This window comes from Urocampus carinirostris, chromosome 6, assembly GCF_059441175.1.
Source record: "Urocampus carinirostris isolate Australia breed hairy pipefish chromosome 6, RoL_Ucar_1.0, whole genome shotgun sequence".
NCBI classification, from domain to species: Eukaryota; Metazoa; Chordata; class Actinopteri; order Syngnathiformes; family Syngnathidae; genus Urocampus; species Urocampus carinirostris.
Genome location: NC_142354.1, coordinates 25,878,184 through 25,901,441, shown reverse-complemented (window position 1 = coordinate 25,901,441; position 23,258 = coordinate 25,878,184). Strand labels below are relative to the sequence as shown.

The 23,258-nt window shown below is 37.3% G+C and overlaps 1 protein-coding gene across 1 annotated transcript in view; it reads right to left on the bottom strand.

Moving 5' to 3' along the window:
* sulf2a (sulfatase 2a) overlaps positions 1-16,952 on the bottom strand; it is a 115,650-nt gene extending 98,698 nt beyond the window's left edge. The window contains exons 1-3 of the mRNA XM_088338465.1: positions 16,811-16,952; positions 14,450-14,501; positions 14,275-14,324 (exon numbers count right to left, since the gene is read on the bottom strand). The gene's annotated coding sequence lies outside the window, so the exon portion shown is untranslated. The remainder of the gene's footprint in view (positions 1-14,274; positions 14,325-14,449; positions 14,502-16,810) is intronic.
* Positions 16,953-23,258: the final 6,306 nt, after the last annotated feature.

Below are 23,258 nucleotides of genomic sequence, written 5' to 3'. Positions count from 1 at the left end.
TCCCTTCTCTTCCCCTACACGCTATTTATTGCTGGATACAGGAAGTAAAACTAGGATGTAGGGGCTTCCTCCATGTGTGGACAAGGATCTGATCAAAGCCAATCCTGCCATCGAATGGTGATTTTTCATTCATCACAGAGGCTTGATACTTACTGATGAGCTGTGTCAAACCCTTTATAGTGGTTTTAAAAACAAAAAATAAAATGTATTTTTACGTTTTGGCACTCAGTGACAATGTTTCTGAAAACATACATATGTCATGGCACTGAATGAGTTAAGGAATCCTTTTGGTTAACTTAAAACTTAAATACTGATCAAATTTACAAAATACAAAGACAACAAACAGCATTCAGAAACGAATAAGTCCATCATATAGAATATATATTGCTTATAAACGTATATTGGTGTATCTGATCAGAGATCATACATCATAGCATCGTTGCTCTTTCATAATCTTCTTACCTTTATATTACTTTGTACTGAAAAGAGAAGCCCTCCAATCTTGTACTTCTGAATAATGGCAATAAAAGCCATTCATTCATTCATATTGAAAGTGTCTTGTACAAAGAAAAACTACTGGATTAACAAAAGTAATCACTTCTAATTAAATCTATACTACCGTAAATTCCGGACTATAAGCCGCTACTTTTTTCCCTAACTTTCAACCCTGCGGCTTATTCAGTGATGCGGACAATTTATGTAATTTTTCTAACAGCCGCCAGCGGCGCTCAAATGTTGCTACCATTAACTGCCCTGTCACAGCCACCGTTTGGGATGAAAGCTATATTATTATTATTATTATTATTATTATTATTAAACTCTCTCGGTGTACCGTCTTTCTTTGTAAATATGTGTAACCCATGTATAATATGTATTTGCAACTGTATATTTTGGTAATGTATTTATTTGTATTTATTTTAGACACTTATTCTGATATGTTTTGCACGAGTGGATGAAAAATGAGGGGCGGAACAAACGCGGGGTGCCGAGTTTAAGTGGGGACCGCTAAAGGTGAGGGACAAACAAGTAAAGCAGAGGGGGTAAAAAGTTGGTTAAAGAAAAAGGAGTTGCGTGAGTAAATGTGTTCATCTGTTATATTTTTCCCACCCTTACCTTTGGAAATATACACTTTTTTCCTTGGATTACTTTCAACGGGACCCGGACTCTGCAGGTCCGCATCAAACCTTAAGTACCGGTATCATTTTCCGTTCATTTTGCCGGCTGTGATTTTTGGACTGTGGACTTTAATGAAAGACATTTAGTTTCAATCGCAGGACTTGAAGTCGGGTTTGGGTTAATTTTGTGTTTGTGTTACATGTTTAAATGTGGGCGCACGCGGCTTATATACAGGTGCGCCTTGAGTGTGTACAAAATCGGATTTCCTCTTAAAATGTGGTGGGTGCGGCTTATAATCAGGTGCGCTCTAAAATCCGGAATTTACGGTACAACATGAGCCGAACAATGCTAACGAGAATCGATTATAAGTCTCGTAGTGCGGCAAATTTTAGATAATTATGACGTCAGAGGCGACATCACAGAAATGTAACAAGAGCTGTCTTTCGTATGTTTATTATTTGCTATTTTTATCAGCCCGTGAATATAAAAGGACTGAATGTAATTGAAAACAATACTGCATATGGTGTTCTATTTTTACAAATACTCGTATGTCATAAATGTCTCTTTCCTATGAGGACTACATACACTGCAAATTAAAAAAACTTACCCCATTGGCAAATGTAAATGGTCTGCATTTATATAGCGCTTTTCAAGTCACTGAAGAACTCCCAAAAGTGCTTTACAATGTGCTTTACACTTACCTATTCTCACACACTCACACACGCAGCGTGAGCAATGCAAGGCAATTGACAGGAATTTTTTTAAAATTTATTTTAAGTGTGATTTTTCCCAGTTAAAGCTGTTTAGACAAGTTTTTTTCCAAGTACAATCCAACAATTTATACAAAAGAAATGTGCAAACTTGTTTTTTTATAGCAAGTGGAAGATTATATTGCCAAACAGTCTTTTTACTAAAAGTGGGATGAAATATTTATTGAAATGACAAAACCGTCTACCATCTACCAATTCAAAGACTTTTGCTTATTTTGAACTACTTTTTCTATTTTTTTTAGATATAAGATATAATATCTTGAAATGAGAAAAATATGCTTAAAATGGATAGCAATTTCTGCCAGTGGGGTAAGAATTTATTTTTGTAGTTTATTAATAGAAAGACAGATGAATAAACAGACACTTCTTATTTTAACTGTACAAAGGGCATCAAAATTTGTGTGTGTTTTTTTATAAGAAACCAAATTTGTATAGCTACCTTCTATTATTCTATAGTCTGTTTTTAAAAAATAAAGAAAGAAAAAATAGCATTGTTGGTATATTAAATGAGAACAAAGATGTGTGGGTTTTTAAACATTTTTAGGATTAGGGATCTGTTTTATGGTCCTAAAATGGCCCTCTGGCAGCAGTTTGGACTTCCATCCTGTTGATGCATGGCCATTAGCATTCCGTCATAGTTATAACTGTACTTGGATGTATTGCAATGTTTAGAGTCAGGAAAGACTTTAAACAAATATTTAAATTAGCCAGAAGCCGAGTTTGCTGTTCTCAATAATTAATGGTGTGTTTGTAGCAACCAGAGTGGACCTTTCTTCTTTTAACTGTCGGCACGCGCTTCTGCATCACGCTTTTAAGCATGCAACCTGAAAATGATTGGGTTGACGCCAAATAAAATGATATCATCGTTGAACATAGTTTTTGCACAAAGGTCTTTGTTATTTATTCATTTCTGCAGTTGCGAATGCCAAATACTCATAAAGGGAAAACATGAGGGTATTTAATGAGAAGTCCAAGACTCAGACGTTTTACCAGCCTCAACGGAATGACACTTAAAGCCCTCTAAAAACGCAGCAAGCTTTTATAAAGTGCCTCTCCTTATTCCTACCCACTGGCCATGTCTGAATAGCTGGCCTGAGGCCGCCCTGTAAGCAGACTAACGACAAGTGGGAGGATGAAATAACTGCTTCCCGGGAGAGCGAGCAAGATGATGAATTGTGTAAAATCTCGGATGGCCATGCATTTTAAAAACACCACAGCGTAGGGCAGCGATGAGCCGATGCTGACAGAGCGCAGGACGGCTTATTAAAGTCTGTCTTTCCGTCCGACCGCGTGACAAGTCACTGCTTTATGAGCTGTCTGGAGTCAAACAACAGAAATACCAAAACAATAAATTACGAGGCTCATCGTTTTTCTGTTTGCCCGTGCTCAGATACGGCTGGCTAATCTCTCTATCTCTTCTGCCGCTGTCAATAATGAGATTCTGTCAAATGGCGTCCTCCGAACCGCGGGTTCATTTGCATAACTGCGCTCAATGTCTCCAGTGAAGCTAGTGACGTTTCTTTATTTTCTGTTAATTACATTTTGGAATTAGTTTTCCTAAAAAGACAGAAAATTACAAGATGGCCGCTCCTTTGCTTGCGCTTTTGTTCTCATTTTGGAGTGACAAGATAAAATTGTGTACGCGGGTAATTGCGTGGTATGCTTGGGATTACAACCCGAGTGAAATAAAGTGTATACTGGTACTATAAGTCCAATACTCGACTCCAATTTTTCCCTGTTTAGCATGCAGGCCGTGAACTGTTCCCTCTGACACGGCAAACCTCATTAAGATAGAGCAAACCCATTCGCTCGAGAATGAAAGCTAATTCTCCATACTTTTTTTTCCATCTCAGATATAGAGACAAACCTAAATTGGGTCTTTGGGGACAAGCATGCATGAAGGTAGAGGGGGAAAAAAATGCTGCACCCCCACTTCTCATCATCACGCTTTTACTGTGAACCAAATTGAAGGACAAAACCTTAAGCTCCTTGTGAACCTCTGCTATTAGGATGAAGGCTGACTTAGAGCCTTCAATGCTGCTATTGCATGCTGGGAAAACTGTCAGGTTATTTTGCTCCAAAATAAAATACCAGATTGTTTAACAAAAATGACACAAAATAATCCAAACATTTTTATCAGACGTGACCAAATATTTAACATGGAAAAAGCGTATTTTTAAATTTTATCATCCTAAATAAAGTTATATATCTATAAAGTCAGTTTTTCAAACACTGCTCCACCACAGTAATAGCTGAGATCTTACTTCTTACTGAATACACCTTCATCAATCCAATATTTTGCTATTTAGATAGCTATCAACCATAGCCAACAATAGATACAAGAGAGAATAAAACATATTTTACTTTATTTTTTTTTTTTTTGGTTTGAACAAATTTATTGACACTAAAAACAGAAAACAATCATGACAATCTCAACAGCAATTAAGCACATTCACAATATTATATTCCAATATTACGTTTTTAACAGCAAACACAAAGTGAGGTTTGAACAAACCTTCTCGAAAATCAAACATATTCACAATTTCATTATATAACATCTTTGTTAGTGTCAATAGATCCGTCCAGGCCAAAGTCGATTGTCCTCGGTCTGAACAAATCCACTGACACCAACAGCAGCAAAACACATCCATCAAGCATATTCACATTTTTTTTATATTTGACAATATGACGTGACGATATGACGTTTTAACATTTTTTCCTGACATTTTCAACATCAATTAAACAATTTCAGAGTTATTTTCTTTTAACAGTAGTTAACCAGCGTGTAAAAGGCAATACTATTGTGCAAGGGCATAGCTCTAACATCCCACCCTCCCAAGCAGCATTCTTCCAGTCCTCAGTGTGGGTCCTTTCCATTCTGCGTGGGTCCTCTCCCTTCTGGGTTCCACATATTTTACTTTATAACAGGCAAGCAACTGGATTGTATTTTTAGACAATCAATGAAAAATCATATCCTTGCGCCAATGAGTAGTGCTGATAGTATCCTTTTCAGTGACACTACTTGCTACAACCTACAGAAAAACAAATTCTCCTGCGCCTATTGGGTGGTGCAATTGCTGGCATCCAGTGACACTAGGTGATAAGGTTAGCGCTTGCAAAATTAGTTGCTCATGCTAGCATTTCCTAATGCTAGCAGCACCATCGGTGACGCCAGCCCGGCTCGATGGTTAAAAACTTTTCACACACTACCAGTTGTAGCCATGCTATGCAAGTGTGAGTAAAAAAGAAACTACAAAAACTTGTGAAGGTAAAAAAAAACAGATGCACATTGACGCTACAGTGAAATATAGTGTGGGGATGGTGAGAAACATTGGTTCAATAATTTATAAGATGAAAAATTTGCCAGAAATCAATACATATCCTAGGCCAACTGTCAGCAAAACTAAAGGACACAACCAAAACTTAATGTGTTCTGGCCTTATCAGAAACTGTGTTTGTAGAATATTAGTTAAGAACAAAAAACACCAGTTTTCATCCATCCGAGAATGCTGGCGAGTGAAGCTCACATAACAAAAGCTTCATCTTCAACAACCAATCAATGTTCAACAGCTTTCTGACGTCAAGTCAAGTCTTATTTGTTTGTATAGCCCTTAATCACAAAAACTCTCAAAGGGCAGTAGAGACCACCAGTGTAACATCCCCTTATCTTCAAACTACCTGAGGGCAAGGAAAAACTCAAAAACTTCAGAATGAGGAAAATGAAGGAGCAGAACTATGATTGGTCCATAGCTTAAGCCAGACCAGACAGAATTTTCATAATGGTCACCCACAGATGAATAAAAACATGTGCTATATAACTTTCTAACTCGAATTCTATATGCACAAAATGCCAAGACTGGACTAGAAGCGACCCATACAACAGAATATTGAAAGAAAGTCTTTTGGTTTGACTTCCACATGAGATCCTTTTGAATGTATTCCATCATGATGATTTCCGACTCCGAGCCTTCAACACAGCGAAGGCATGCCGGTCAAGCTGTCAAAGGGATGGACATCAAAAGACTTCATCCTCACGTACCTATTCATGTCCGTAAATCGCATACGATATGACCTTTGGATAAAGACCAGGCGTCCGGTGGAGAAGACAAAAGGAGGTAGGGTCTGCAACGGGCACACGTCCGTAAACTGAGAGCTCAGCATGGGACGTGACATTTAGCAAGAACAGCAAAATGTCATGTCAATTAATCAGGAACACCAACCCTGGCTGTATCGATACTCTGCTCGCTCGCACGCTGTCTTTCAGCAAACACGCACTTCGCCTCTGTCTATGAAAGAGCACTATTAAGATGGAGTACCATGGCCTGGCTCTCCTCCTAATAATATTTCTGTTTCTTCAGCTTGGACCCACGTGGAGAAATGGAACGGATCCATCACTTACACAATCACAGAAAACGGGCTCGGGAGATGGCGTAAATTTTCCACTGCAGGGAGTTGCAAATTGCTTTTGAATAACCGCAGTCTAATTGACGAGAAAAGAATGTGCTGTCATAAACTGTCGTCAACACATTTTTCACTTTGTGCGTGCTCTGAAACGTTTTTCTCTTGCTTTTTTTTCACTCCGCCTGGATCTCTCCCTGGTACGCCGACTATGTCTTAAACTGTTTCTGTGAGCCGCATGCCTCTCCCCCTGAGGGGACTGGAGTGCTGGAACAATTGGCTCATTAGAAGTAAAAACACATCAAAACAGTACACAATGCTGTTGGAAACCCTTCGGAGGAACGACAAAGTTGAGGAGAGGATAGCACAGATGGATAGAGATGAGACACTGGAGGGTAGCCAGCGTGGGAGGTGTCGAGACAGACAAACAGGAGAGACTCCACCTTAGGTCCCACATAGAGTGAATACTATTCGATTTGTGAGTCCATTTGGAAATTACTGTTTAACATGTAAAGTTTAAAAAAAAAATTGTATGTATACAATCCAAAGGTACTATAACACTGGGGCAGATATCTTTTCAGATAACTTTTAAGTGAACTAAAAACAAAACTTTGGATATCAACTCACAACTACGAGGAACCGGTTACAAAAAATATATATCTAAAGCAGGGGTCTCCAACCATTTTGAAGCTGAGAGTGAATTGTAAATGATTGTCAAGAAGAGCTAACTGTTTGATATACCGTTTGGTCAGTTGGTTGGTTGGTTGGTCAGTTTGTTGGTTGGTCAGTTTGTTGGTTGTCTTAACCATTAGAGTTGTAGGGCTGTGTCTTGGGAAAGTACAGTCTGGTGGCGCCCATCCCTCTCTAGGCCAACATGTGTTTCCATTTCTAAAATGACAATTTATCATGCACTACTATGTTGTTACTATGCTATCACTAGGTTGTAATAATTAGAAGTTGAGTTAAACTAGGCTCAGTCAACCACTAAAACACCATGCCAATTAGAAATTATATTTCCTGGAAAATCACAGACCCGACACTGGTTAGCTATTTTGAGAACCTGTCCACGGGCTACTCAGGTAATCTAAGGGGGCACATACATACATACTGTATATATTTACATACACATACACACATATACACATATATACATATACACATACACACATATACATATATACACATATATATATGGGCAGCACGGCGGTGCAGTGGTTAGCGCATGTGCGGCACAGTTCATGTCTTGGGAACCTCCTGCGTGGGTTCAAATCCAGCTCCAGACTTCCTGTGCGGAGTTTGTATGTTCTCCCCGTGCTTGCGTGGGTTTCCTTCGGGCACTCCGGTTTCCTCCCACATTCCAAAAACATGCATTTCAGGTGAATTGGCCGGTCCAATGGATTATTCTATTTAGTGAATGTCTCAATAAACAAATTAGTTATTGATAAACTGTAAGGTGAGTAAAATTAATCTTGAATGTCTATAAGTGTCAAAGTATAGAATTGAATAGAATGGAATATAATTGAATAGGGGCAGCACGGTGGCGCAGTGGTTAGCGCGTGTGCGGCATAGTTCTGAGGTCGTGGGAACCTCCTGAGTGGGTTCAAATCCAGCTCCCGGCCTTACTGTGCGGAGTTTGTATGTTCTCCCCGTGCTTGCGTGGGTTTCCTCTGGGCACTCCCACATTCCAAAAACATGCATTTCAGGTGAATTGGCCGGTCCAAATTGTCCCTAGGTGTGAACAAGCGAGTGAGTTGTCTGTCCCTGTGTGCCCTGCGATTGGCTGGCAACCACTTCAGGGTGTCCCCTGCCCACTGCCCGATGATTGCTGGGATTTTTTGGTTTGATGATTGCTGGGATGGGCTCCAGCACTCCCGCGACCCTACTGAGGATAAGCGGTGTAGCTAATGAGATGAGATATAAATATATATACCGTATTTTCCGCACTATAAGGCACACCTAAAAGTCTTAATTTTTTTCAAATATTTTATAATACAGTGCGCCTTATTTATGGATCAATATTAAATCACAAAGTCTTCCAACTAACTTGCAGCCGCCGACTAGATTTTCCCCCGAACGCCAAGTAGTCCGCGGTGTATGCTGGGATTTATTTACCGGCGTTTCATTGGCTATACAATGTGTCAATCATCATTTGAATCGATCACTATTGGCTGAAGTTATTCGGAGGACAAGGGGCGGATCCTTTTTATCATTTACAGGCTGGCATAGGCTTAAGCTGTAAAACAAAGCCTGCAATTGGCCGAAAAAGATGTGTCAATCATCAGTTGAATTGATCACTATTGGCTAAAGTTATTCGGAGGTCAAGGGGCGAATCCTTTTTATCATTCACAGGCTGGCATTGGCTGAAGCGGCAAAACAAAGCCTGCAATTGGCCGAAAAAGATGAATGCGTATAGCACATGGTTGACGGCATACAGATAGCATTTTTTTACTATTCTGTATTTGTAAATATTTTATTTTCCTGGATTTACTAAACTCACAGATATAAGAGGACCATGGCTGCACATTATTATTGAACACAACGACTTCGGTGAGCTACTTCGGCTATTGATTTTCCCTGTATCTTGTTTCAGACTGAACTCGATGTTTCTGTGATAAGCGGTGCAGATAATGGATGGAATAGAGTGTCTATGTTTAAATTAAACTCAATTCCAAGTGTTTATTGTCATATGCACAGTAAAGTTGCGAGCGAAAATAGAAACTAAGGAATGGTTGGCATTTCTTGAATCCCAAGACTTTAACCTTCCGAATGATGGAACGATGCATTTGAGTGACATCGTACGGACACCGCATCCGCACGTGTTCTCGACACGTATTTGCGTCTTTGCAAGCTTTGGGAATGTTAAGGGGGTAATAAGTTTGACTGAACTATCTGACTGTTTTGTCGACGTTCCCATTGTAGCGCCTTATAATCCGGTGCGTATTGTGTATGTCAAATATAGGACCAAAAAATATTTTTTCGGGGTGCGCCCTATAACCCGGTGCGCCTTATAGAGCGGAAAATACGGTACATATATATATATATATATATATGTATATACACACATATACTTTTTCGAGAAAGGAGACATTAAATGAGTGAAAAATAAATTGTTTATATCTTGAAATAAACAGCTAAATCAATCAAGGTCACTACATAAACAGTGGCACAGTCCATCCAACCACATCTCAGAGAGAAGATAAACCACAGATACTAAACTTCAGACGGAAAAAGGGTAGACCACAGAAAATAACTACAGAGTAAAACATTTTGGAAGCTGTAATAAAGACTACAAATAAAAATCAGTATCAAAAGAGCAGGAAAGAATGTAAATATCACAATCTTTGCTTATCCAGGGAGATATATGCTGCCAAAAAAGCTCACCACTGAAGCTCATACATTTTAGTTAATCACAAAATGTAAACCCACTTGAGAATATGTTTTACAGTCTAAATCTTTTTGCTGTAAAGAAAAAATAGTTCGATCCAGATGTTCTTAGTTAAACCTAAAATCTGAAATTCAACCAAAAGGATTTCCTTATCATTTTATGTTGTATGCCCCAACAATAGTCTAAAGATAGCATTTGATTTATAATGTTTTTGTAAAATATGAGTTAAAAAGCCAAATTCGGCTGTGTTTATCTTACACTAAGGGTGGCCCTATTGATAGCTGGGATGAAGATGTGACCCAGAGCTGAGCGAACCACCAATTGCAGTTCACAAGCTTTCTGAAACAGCTATAATTGATTATTAACTGATACCGGAGCCATTGTGATGTTGAGGATTAATGACACTTCTGATCATTTCTTAAAATAGCTCCTCTTAGAAATAGATGAAAATAGGCGGATATTGCAACTTAACTCAAATTCTAGAACAGGGGTAGTCAAACCTTTTGAGTCGCAGGCAGGGTGGGTTGAATAAATTGAATAATGTATTTACATTTTTTTATACAGCGAAAGAGTCTTAAATCCGATAACTCTGATATACAGAAAGAAAAAAGATGACATTTTTCACACTTGTATTGTCTATTTGTATAAAAAGGGACCATTTTATCAAATTGCTTTTTAAACAGTCAAAATAAACATATAAATATATATATTTACAGATGAAATATGTAACTAAAGGTAATAGTAAATAGATATCCTCCTTTTTAAGCACTAAATTTGATCATTTGATTTACATTGAAAAATTCAAGGTAATAGGCCTACTTCGGAAGTTTTTCTTTTTTGCACAAAACGTAATATCTGGATGGATGAAATTGATCAAAAAAGGAAAGGACAGAACAATGTAGCCAGCTATTTGACTGTGGCCATCAGTGCAATAAAAAATAGTTTTTATGGGAGCACACAAAGGGACACTGAGGATAAGGAAGACACCAAATCAACACATTTTTATTGGTAGTACTTTTTTTAACATATATATTGGCATTATGTTAAATGATTGCTTTCATGATTTAAGTCTTTTTTTTGCTTTTTTAAATAAAAACGTTTACCTAATATTGGAACTTTGATGTTTTTATATCTATTATAAAAAAGGAGCTAAAGCTTTTTTAAGCTTGTGCAAAGAAACCCAGTTGCTGTTTTTTATTTATTTATTAATCCAGGTGAGTGCAATTGTATTGCCTGAATTGACTATTTTTATATTTCTATTTTTCAGCTCATTTTTCTCTTGTGCTTCTTTCAGTTTTCTCTTGTGGGCCGGACCAAAGACATTGGCAGGCCTGATCTGGCCCGCAGGCCATATTTTGCCCACCCCTATTCTAATACACAAAATGTCTTATTTCGACAACATTACATTTTTAGGGAATAGTTTAGGTTAACCTTCCATTTATTATTTAACAGAAGGTCCTTTTCTGTTTAAAATATTACTAATACATTTGCTGGTTTGCGGGCAAACGACTGCCAACTCTCCAAAAATGATGGAAATGAGAATATTACATTTCTAAGTTGATTTGAACAAGTTGATTTACAGTGTGTGGCCTTATTTTATGAGCTGTTACCCGTTTAAAATTTTTTAAAAAAGTAAGGGGCCACTCTGCTCCAAGTAAACAACAACTACTGTAAAATTTGGACTATAAGGCGCACCTGATTATTAGCTGCACCCAGTGCATTTTTAAAGGGAACACCATTTTGGACATACATGAACCGCACCTGACTATAAGTTGCACGTGCCCACATTGGAAAATGAGATATTTACATTGAAAGACGATACACAGAAAGAGTTTTAATAATACACGGTAACTTAACCCCTTAACGTCCTGACGGCCTGCCGGTGGGCCGCCGGATAGGTGTCTTTACGATGTCACAAGACACTGAAATACGGCACGCCACATATCATTGGAAAGCTTAAACTCTTGGGATTCAAGATATGATGACAATTTTAAAATGAACTCATTAGAGAAAAAAATACAATTAGTCTGGAACAAGATCCGTAAATCTATAAAGCCAGCGTAATTCACCATGATGTCCCCTGGCCGTCTTCAACTTCTTTGAATGGCTTCACTACAGCCTTTTTATCCTCCAAAAATGTGCAATTAGAACCATAAACAGGGTAGGATATAGGGATCATACTAATATTTAATGCCTGCAGTCCAAATTATTAACATTGGATGATTTAGTAAAATTTTTCACTTCACAACTGCTATTTAAGGTCAACCAAAACACAGTGCCAGAAAACATCCAAAAACTATTCATTCAAAAAGAGGGAATTTAAAACTTAAGGGGCTGTAGTAAATTCAAAATTCCAAGGGTGAGAACCACCAGGAAAAGTATGTGTGTGTCTGTGTGTGGAGTCAAACTTTGGAACAATTTACAAGACGAGATCAAACAATGTCCAACTATTCACGTGTTCAAATATATATACAAAAAACATTACTGGCAGAATACAGAGATGAAGAAAATGGCGTATAAGTGATACTAGAGATTGGAAATACTGCGTTTACAACTATAGTTAACCTTGTTGTTATTGTTACTATTATTATATCATAACTGTTTTTATTGCTATTGTTGTTATTATCATTGGCGCCACAATGATATTTAGTGACTAGTAGCATTATAACGTTAATAAATGGGCACTACGATGATTAGTGTATAAAATATGTGACTATAGTTATTATTATAATTATTAATATCTGGCCTATATAAAAAAAAACATATATCCATGAGACTTTGTTAAATTTTTTTAACATGTTAACATTATTTTTGTTGAGTCATTGTTTTTGTCCTGTTTTTATTTTATAATTTTCGAAATCAAGTTTTCATTAATTCATTAATTCACATATATTCCACCTGTCTCACTCTTACCTTTACTACTCGGGCGCCCCTGGCAGCCGTTAGAAAAAATGTATAAATAAGCCGCATCGTTTTATAAGCCGCAGGGTTGAAAGCTTGGGAAATAACTTGCGACTTATATTCTGATTTTTACAGTAATATAGAGCCCTCATTGTAATGCTGATGTGTTATCTGCTATCCCAATCTGCTATGAAATTAAATCGCTTTGTCGCAGTGTCTGAAACTCATGACAAAAAGTTACCGGACACCAGGACAGACAACTCTGAAAAGTTGCCTGCCCAGCCATAAAGTTGCCTGCCCCATTTTTATCAACTTGAAACACAATAAGACGACTAATCACAAAAAAAACACATTGTTGCAAAGTATTAAGGATTGATAATCAGAATATGTAACAGAACAACACTTTAAAATAAGGTTTATTATAAATCTACTTATAACATTCATTGCATGTATATGACATCGCTATTTTCAATCTGCCATCAGTATGTACCTGTATTTACTCATCTTCATTCATGCAATGTTTGCGTTGCGTTGTCTGCAACAAGCCACGTGAACTCCTCTTTCCACGAAGCTTTTACTGTATGTTTACGTTTTGTAGCGTCATAATTTTTTTTAGCTTTAGGCTTGATTCCTACCCACTTTACCATTTTTCTTGTGTTCTCTGTGCGTCTACCTTGGAAAATTATATGCAAATGCACGACCTTATAAGGTTTGGGAAAGTCCGGAAGCACGAAGTTATTCGATGCAGGCTTCTCATTGGCTGCAGAGTATGCAAATTGCCCAACGAACTGAAATTTCCAAACCGAACGAAGATTTCAAAATCGGAGTAAAGCAAACGTTTGTAACAAGCTAACATTCCACGCTGTCTTAAAAAACAAAAAACAAAAACAAAAAAAAAACATTTTTTTGTTCTTTTCTTTTTCTTAAAAACATTTTCAGCCACAAGGGCGGAGACGTTTTGTAAACTTTAAACCTGACGAAAATGATGCACGCCCCGGGCGTCCGGGCAGTCATTATTTCAGAAACTGCTTTCTGTCTACAATGGAAATAAAGAAGTTGACTTCACATCTTTTATTTTAGAAGTGTAATTCCATCAAGCTGCCATTTGTGCTGCCAACAAAAATCGAAATCCTCAAATTCCTGACACTTGGGTGTTACCAGAAGGTAATTTAACTGAGGAACAAAACATTAGGGCTGTCAGATTGGATTTACATAAGAAAAAAAAGGTTGGCAGGTGCTGTATTGTAATTCCTTACAAAGTATACTTATTTTAATCAACAATTTGTCTGCAAATTGTGAGAGGAGCGAATAAAGCTTTCCATTCGAGAATTAAATCAGCAGCAAACTAAGAGAAGCACATTTATGATGACATTTCATTTACTTGTGTTACTTATGTCGTCGTTTGAATTTAGATTCTTTCTCTCTTGGGTATTTTTTCCCCCTAAAAATGCAAGATTTATTTACTGATTTAGTAAAACATTTTTCTCAATCATGTAACTAATAATTCACTCATGCTGAGGCAGACGTGTTAACATGTCAACCGCCTAGTAAAACATTAAAATTAGCCTAATTATTTCTTTCAAGTCTATTTTATGAATCAACTTGGCCGTCAAATCACAAGCAGCGCCTTGAATTCCTCCCAGCCTTAAAGCAATTTACCTCATCTAATATGTTTTCAACTGACATTTCACACTTTCTACCTACCGCATTGGTTAAAGAAGGTTGGAATGACGTGGGGATTTTTCTGGGTGCCACTGTAGAGAAGTGAAGAAAGTATAACTAAAATGTGTGTTGATTTACATACATAAATAACTGTAGAGTTCAATAACATCAAGTATTTGAAGATTTTGAAATACATACAAGTGAAACACTCTCTTACCTTGATTATGCATTCCAACTCAGTCACTTTCAAACGAAGCATCTCGACAATCCTTGAACAGGGGGAGAAAAGGAAAAAAACAGTATGACCTTCAGCGGCAGCCTTATTTTGTGGTACATTACACCAAGGCCAAACATTTGCACCTAAAAAGAATAGTCCGTAAGCAAAGATAATGCTTTTGATATTTATACAGTAGACTCTGGGATACAGTGACCCCCGACTTGGGGCGTTTTCATTATACAGTACTGTGTGTAAATAGATGTTTTCAGCCCTTCTTTACGGCATTCTCATCACTATACAACAAAAATGGCACATTATTTTGTGTGCTTAAAAATGTATTAAAATTTGCAATTTCCGGGCATATGATGTAAATATAAATGGTCTGCAATTATATAGTGATTTTCAAGTCACTGAAGACCTCCCAAAGCACTTTTCAATGTGCTTCACACTTACCCATTCACACACCAAATGCAGCGCGAGCCATGCAAGGCAACAACTACCTGCTTATCGGGAGCATTGGGGATTCAGTGCCTTGCCCCAGGACACTTCGACATATAACCTGTGACCTCTTAACCCAAGACGAGTGCTTTACCTCCTGCATTAATGGGGGGGACAGGATTGGGTCGAGAGTAAATCCAAGAGCTTCCCTGCAGTTTTTATGTTTTTTCATTTGTTAGTGTAGCTTGAAAATGATGAAAGTAATAAAAGGCCTGTTTCAAGTAGTCAAAACACCAAACCAAACCCCACGAAAGATGGAAAAAATGAAGCGTTTATTCATGAGTGTTTAAGAAATGCACGCACTCACACAAGCAACCTTACAAGCATGACAGAGGGTGGAGTGATGACACGATGAGTTACTTCTCTAAGATGCCTGTCTGCTACTAGAACATGTAATATAAAATTCTGATCTGCAAATTGCTTTTGTTACAGCATAATACGAGAGGATATTCTTTTGACTGAACAACCTCCCACAATGCCTTTCTCTTTCTTCGTTCAGGTTAGAATATGTTGTGCGTCATAAAGACTTTGTGATACAACACTTTATTTTATGTACTGTATGTTTCTGTAATGCAGTGGTTAGCAGATTTGCCTATCACGCAAAAGGTCACCGGTTCAAAACCGGGTGGAAAGTTTGTTGGTGTAAAGAGGGATGGGCGCCACCAGGCTGTAAAATACAAAATAATATTACACCATATTTATTTATATTATTTAACATGTTATATTGTACATGTGTTTCGTTATATCATATATATTGTTAAATAACATTTTGTTGTGAGATAATGAGTTGCTCGACATGAATGAGGTTTATTATAAAAAAAGGTAAAAAATTAAGTAGCTTGGACGTTCACTATAGATGGAAAAAATACTTGCAAATATAATTAAGTAGAATAACACATTTTCTTATTCAAATTATTAATTCATTATCTGCATTAAATTATTGTTGGTAATATACTGATTAATGGGATAACCACAAACCTGTCTTTTTTCATTTTCTCCTTTTATACTTCCTTTTTTTCTTAACTTCTTCATACAACAATAATGATTCGTAATATAATGCATCAAAGCAAGTAAGCCGTTTGAGAGCCGGCTCTCTTTAATGAGTTGAGCCGAAAAAGCCGTTTCTCTAAAAAGAGACGGACTTCCTTTCACTACACAACTACTACATGAAATCCGAGGCGGCAGATGCATGCACACAGTAGCATCAAACCGCTCGCTTCGTTTGCACGAAAAAAAACAATACCGAGATAGAGGCTACCGCGGCGAACTTGTTTGACTTGATTGATTTGCCGTTTTGTGATAGTCGGTGTATACCGGATGGTACCCATAATTGACAAATTTGCGTTTTTCCGTACAGATTTCCTTGAACTTCGTACTTGTCTTAAAATGCATAACAAACGTACTTTGTACGGCAAAAACGTTCAGGTTGACACACATGTCCTCATTTGGGATGCAGTGACCTTGAGAAAATTCCATATGCCTTTGGACAAGTAAACAAAAATACTTGCAAACATGGGAAGAGCGTGAAAACTACTAACAGAAAGGGTCGGGCTGAAATTTGAAGCAGTGAAGAACTGCCCTCTCTAAATGTGGTTATAATTATTTCCTCGCATCTAAACTAATTGGAACGATGTTGATTAGTGTAATTGCAGCAGCGTACATTTATTATAGCGCATGCTCCTGACGTTGTATTTGCATTTTGTAAGGCCAATTACAGGAAAGTTAATTAATACACCAAAATAATCGCACGCTGTAAATGAATTGGTCAAAAGATTGCAGAATATTTACTCGAGCAAAATTAAAAAAAAATACTATACAAAACAATTTAGTGCATAACAATTGTTGCTTTTAAATGTACTTTACCACAAATGTTGTGCCACTGAGGTCGCCACAATACTTCTTGTTTAAGACTTTTAACAACTTTTTTGGAACGTGGCAATGACTAAATTAAGAAATGTTATCTTCTTTCTTATCTAGAGAACATTTTAGCTAATATCCCTCGCGGTACGTCATATTTATGCGTCAGGAGTGTTGGGCACCGGTTTTTAAATGGATTGTTGGCTTGCAGCGCCATCTGCTGTTTGGCTGACAAAACCGCGCGGGGTGCTTCTCGAACGAGTAGGAAATGTCCATCGACCCATTTACTGTGGCGCTTATCCTCACTCGGGTCGCGGGTGGTGGCGGAACCCATCCCAGCCACCATAGGGCAGTGGGCAGGGGACACCCTGAACTGGTTGCCAGCAAGCCGCAGTTTCAATTTTGATTCTTCTCATATAGAAACCATAAAAATGATAAAGCAGTATCCCTGGATGAATAGAATAGAATAGAATAGAATAGAATAGAATAGAATAGAATAGAATTCAGTAGTCCTTATTGTCACTGAGTAAAAGCGTAGGTATATATATATATATATATATATATATATGATATAAATTAGTATTATTATTAATAATAACTATTGATTATTATGTTCATTTCTCCTTTTATTCTTATCACTTCAACACTTTTTGCGGAGAAAACTTAACACCACCTTTAAGATAATGTCAGGAATATTTTGATGAATTTAATGTTTTCAAAAAAAGTGAAAAAAGAAACGCAAACTCGACGACTTATTATGTATTTTAAAATGTTGATACATTTTGTTCTGCTAATGCTGCGTTTATTACTTCTGCATTTAGATATGTCCTAATATATTTTAATTATTGATTGAAAGTTCAATGAATATAGACTCAAAAGTTCGTCAAAGATTTATTGAAATAGTTGTGAATCGCTCAAATATGAATTCCTTTCCTCTGACACACGGAGGCGCCATAACTTCACACAGAGAGGCAAGCCACAGATCAAACTGACGTTTGAGAAATAAATAAAGAAAATTATTTTAAATATATTTCTCTTCTTTTGGTGTTGGTCATATAATAGCATTTTTTTTAAACTACTACAACTAGTAATGATAGGATAACAGCTAACAATAGTAGAATAGTAATAGTCGTCCACCTAATAAAATAATAGAAATTTAAAAAATAAACAAATAAGACAGCGTTTTACACAAGATAATGTCAATAATTATTTAAGTTCTTTGTTTGTTTGAGTGAAAACAGCTAATTGTAACATTTTGAGTCTAACCCCATCTTTAACCCTTCTACATTCTTGTTTGTGCAATGAGGGGTGTGTATGCTGTGGGAAAAATGTGCTTGGATTACATAAATCCATCTCAGAGTTATTGGAGAGCAATGGAGAAAGGAGTATAGCAATAACTTGTATAGCCCATCTCGATGAGCCAACTTCAAAAGAAGCCATGTTTAGTTTTCATTAGTTTCCACAAGCTGTAAAGGTCATCCAGAGAACATATTGTACTCGGAAACGCTAACTCAAAGAACTCATTTAGACTCCCTGTCTAGCAATGGGAAGACTCTGATTCCTTGGTCGAGATTGCGGACTAACGCCCTTTGTGACCTTGAAAACAGATCGATGGAGTTAAGTTAGCTCTCAACTCCAAATCGAGAACAGTAATGCCTTGCTATATAGCAATTTACTTTTAGCGGTTTAATAACACATTGGATTTTCATCGTGCATTGTGTTTTGCATTCTGATTAGCTTAACAGTCACTCATTTTTTCTGTGTGCGTAAATAAGCTGTTATAATAATAACGGTGGCGAACCATGAAGTTTACACCTACGCTTTTACTCCTGAATAAGCCGGTCCCTTCGCAGACAACACGTAATTTCACCATAGATTCTGTGTTACTGTGTTAAGTTTGTTGAGTATAAAATTGGATAACATTTTTTTTTGTTTATCTGTAAATATTTTAATTTAAGTATTCTGTGTTTTACATACCAAATGTAAAGTTTATTTAAAGTATTACAATGTATCTGTTGTTGCACTCAATATTCAATATTTTTGTGCGTTTTTCGGAGATTTTGAGTTGCTTGCAGTTCATATTAAAGTTGCGTAGTATAAAAAGTTCGAAGTTTAAATCTCGTGGTGGAGTGAAAAAAGAAATGCTACTATGATTTAGTAAGGGCAGCACAGTGGCTGAGTGATTATCGCGTCTGCGGCACAGTTCTGAGCTCTTGAGACCGAACCTTCCTGTGAGGAGTTTGCATGTTCTCTCTGTGCTTGCGTGGGTTTCCCCTGGGCACTCCGGTTTCCTCCCACATTCCAAAAACATGCATGTCAGGTTAATTGGCCGGTCCCTAGGTGTGAATGAGCGAGCGAATTGTCTGTCCCTGTGTGCCCTGCGACTGGTTGGCAACCAGAACAGGTTGTCCCCTGCCTACTGCCCGAAGATGGCTGGGATGGGTTACAACATCCCCGCGACCCTACTGAGGATAAGCGGTGCAGATAATGGATGGATGATTTAGTAATTAAATTTCTTTAATAAATCAACAACAGAATAATTGTTTATAGAGTATGCTTCAAAATGTCATTGAAATCACTTTAGCTTTACGTAGAGCTTTACACTTTTTCTGCATATAATTGTTTTTTCATTTAAAAAAACATACTTACGAAAACCTAAATAATGCACAAGGCATACTATTTTAAAATTATTTGAGACCATGAAAGTCTACAGCTAATAGGAGCAGTAGTTACAGCTTAGGTTTCGTTACAAAAGACAGGCTTTTACGTGTCGGGTCTCAGATGTGTTTGTAAAGGCCTCTGGATAGATTTCTGACCCTGGCAACAAGTAATGGCTGAAATGTGATTGGCCAATTGCTTTAATATGAAAGCACTCATCTGGAAACAGCACAGACAAGGGAGAAGCAATAAAAGCAAGCTGACAGACAATTTATTCATGGACAAAATATAAATCTTCAGATAGCTGGGCACTCCTGCGACCCTATTGAGGATGAGTGGTGCAGATAATGGAGCGGCACAGCAGCTGAGTGGTTAGCGCGTCTGCGGCACAGTTCTAAGGTCATGGGTTCAAATCCAGCTACCAGCCCTCTTGTGAAGAGTTTTCATGTTCTCACAGTGCTTGCCTGGGTTTCCTCCGGGCACTCCTCCCACATTCCAAAAACATGAATGTCAGGTTAATTGCCCGGTCCAAATTGCCCCTAGGTGTGAATGAGCAAGTGAGGTGTCTGTGTCTTTGTGCTATTCAACTGTCTGGCAACTAGTTTAGCGTGTCCCCTGCCCACTGCCCGAAGATTGCCGGGATGGGCTCCAGCACACCCTGAGCCTACTGAGGATAAACGGTGAGATGATGGATGAACGGATGGATTGATGATTCCGATATTTTTAGGCCAGAAGTGAAGGCCTAGCAGGCCCTGACATTCCACAACTCATGATATAGTTGTCAAAGATTTATAAAAATACTTAGCGGATTTTGCAAAAGATGGTTTCTTTTTTTTTAATTTAACCCCTGCAAAAAAACGAGGGATTACTCTAACATTAAAATCTGAAAGATCTCCTGTTTTGCAAAATCGCCATACAAAAGGTGGGACACGCCAAGGCCGAGCAAACGTTTTCAGGCCCACCTGCAGATAGTACACTATCCAAGGCGTCATATTACGGCCATAAAAAAGGAAAAGAAACCTCTCAAATCACTTTGCTACTTTGCAGGTTAACGCACTCGGAGGAGTTTACAGCTGCAGCAGATACAAACCACAAAGCTCACGCCGGACAGGTTTGACAATGATTCACACTCTCACACCTGCACTTGTTGTTGTTTTTAAACAATGCCCTTTATTTTGATTACTTTACATTTTCAAGTTAACCAACTTCAATTACCTTTGGTTTTAGTACATGCAAATTTGAAGATCACCTGCACATGTCATAAAAAATGGTCTGTTTTCCACTTGGCAAGGCCTTCTGAGTCACCCTGCTCAGCACATGAATGATAGTACATTGTTAAATTCTACAACTATAAAGAAAGGTTTATAATATTGAATTCCTATACTTTAGGTATAAGCATGAATGTATGAACTCTGAGCTTCATATTTGATGGAAATTATAGTACACTGGCGATTTCACTTTTATCATTCTCAACAATGAAAATTTTTCCCAAAAAAAGCAAGAAAAAATGAACTCTCAACTAAAGGTCATAAGCAGCAATTCCCACACACCACAGCTGTGTCACTGTTTTTCTTCACCTCATTATCAGCAGTTACATCATATACACACTCATCTGCTCGTACTGGAGCAGCCCGCTTGCATTTTTTTGTAGCTAAATATAAGATTGCAGACAATATTTTCATTGTTTTTTCATTTTTTATTTTATAAATAAAAACCTCGGATGACATTGATCTTGTTGCAATTATGTATAGTGACACTAGAAATATTATATTCTATTTTAATATTGAAAAATGGTGCCTCGGGTACTTGAAAATCTTGTGAATGTGAAATATCTTTGTACAGTACCAACGTCAAAAGACATTTCCTCTTCCGCTTTGCTCAAGTATTAAGTATTAAATTAGCTGTTAAGGGTTTTTGTGCTACTCTTTATTGCGCTATTGCTACAATGCATCATTTTTCTTTGCACTATTATTAAGAAAGACAATAGCACTCAAGCAATACCTTGAAATTACTTTCGCCTAATAATCTTGGAATTTTATCTCGCTGTCTTTTAAGTCTTTATTTTGTGTTTGTCCTGGAGTGCCATGTCTAATCTTAATGCAAACAATGTAAACTACATTATTATCAATGACAATAAGGACTATTGCATTATTTTTTTTAAAAAGTACTTGTAATGTTCATTACATTGTACTTTGTATATATTTTTTTAATAGTTTGATTTATTTGATATGACATAAAAGATAATGATTGGAAATACCTGGCAGCACGGCGGCGCAGTGGTTAGCGCGTGTGCGGCACAGTTCTGAGGTCATGAGATCGATCCTCCTGTGTGGCTTTTGCATGTTCTTCCCGTGCTTGCGTGGAATTCCTCCTGGCACTCTGGTTTCCTCCCACATACCAAAAACATGCATGTCAGGTTAATTGGCCGGGCCAAATTGTCCCGAGGTGTGAATGAGCGAGTAAATTTGTCTGTCTCTGTGTGCCCTGCGACTGGCTGGCAACCAGTTCAGGGCGTCTCCTACCCAATGCCCCAAGATGGCTGGGATGCGCTCCAGGACCCCTGCGACCCTACTAAGGGTAAGCTGTGCAGATAATGGATGGATGGATGGATCAGGAATACTTGATATTTTGATTTTACTCCTTTTTTCTTTTTCTATTAGCAATTAAATAAAACAATAAAACTCAAATTAAAAGAAAAAGAAAAAGTAAGCAAATAAGCAATAGATAAAATAAGATAATGTTCTGATATTTTATGTAAATTATTATTTTTCATAACAGAAAAATAATACTCAAAATTAGCAACAGGATATGCCTTCTTCCATGTCAGACCATTTTGCACATTTAAGCACATATTTTATTATTTCAAAAGAAATTCAAAAAAAAATTCTAGAACAAGAAAAACAATGTTAAAAGGTTTAAAATATAATAGACTAAAACAACAACAATTCCACATTCATTTTTATGAACTTTCTAGAGTAAGATGAAAAGAAAAGAAGTACTCACACAAGATTTTTAACATAATAATAATAAAAAAAATATATATATATATGTGTATATATATATATATATATATATATATATATATATATATATATATATATATATATATATATATATATATATATATATATACACACACACAAATATACATGCCACTTTTGGCTTTGCTATGCTTTATAGGCTTACATTAACAGGACTTTTACTGTCAATGATGGACATCTATTTCTAATCTGGATTTTCAAACATTTTTTTTCAAACCACAAAAGCAACCGTTACTTGAGCACAACAAAAGAGCAGCAAGTACTTCGCAGTTGATACAGGTGGTGAGACGATGTGCAAAGGTTCAACTCGATTGAGAGGAGACCAAAATTTGTTTTCTAAGTGCTTCCAGAGAGTGCAAACAGCGCAATCCAGATGTTTTCTTTCTTATATTACGCTTTTTCTCTCTCGGCTTCTTCCTAAAATGAATATTACCTTGTTTTACCCAAGCAGCTGGATAATTTGTTCCATTTGAGGGGAGGAAAAAAGGGGGGAGGCAGGCGACAGTCAGGCGGGCCGCCACACAGGTTCAAGCCTTGTTGAAGAGTATCGCGTAGCTGCCTTTTATGACCTGTTAAACACCCTTGAGCTCAACGCAACCATTTATCCCACAGTGTAGGGCACGGTGTGAATAAGATAGGGTGAACGTGATCGTAAAAAAAAAAAGAAAAAACAGCATGTTTGTTACTTGGAAAGGAAGTGAGACAACATAGAAAAATAGGAGGCCTTTGTGGGACTACACTACAGTAAATACAGT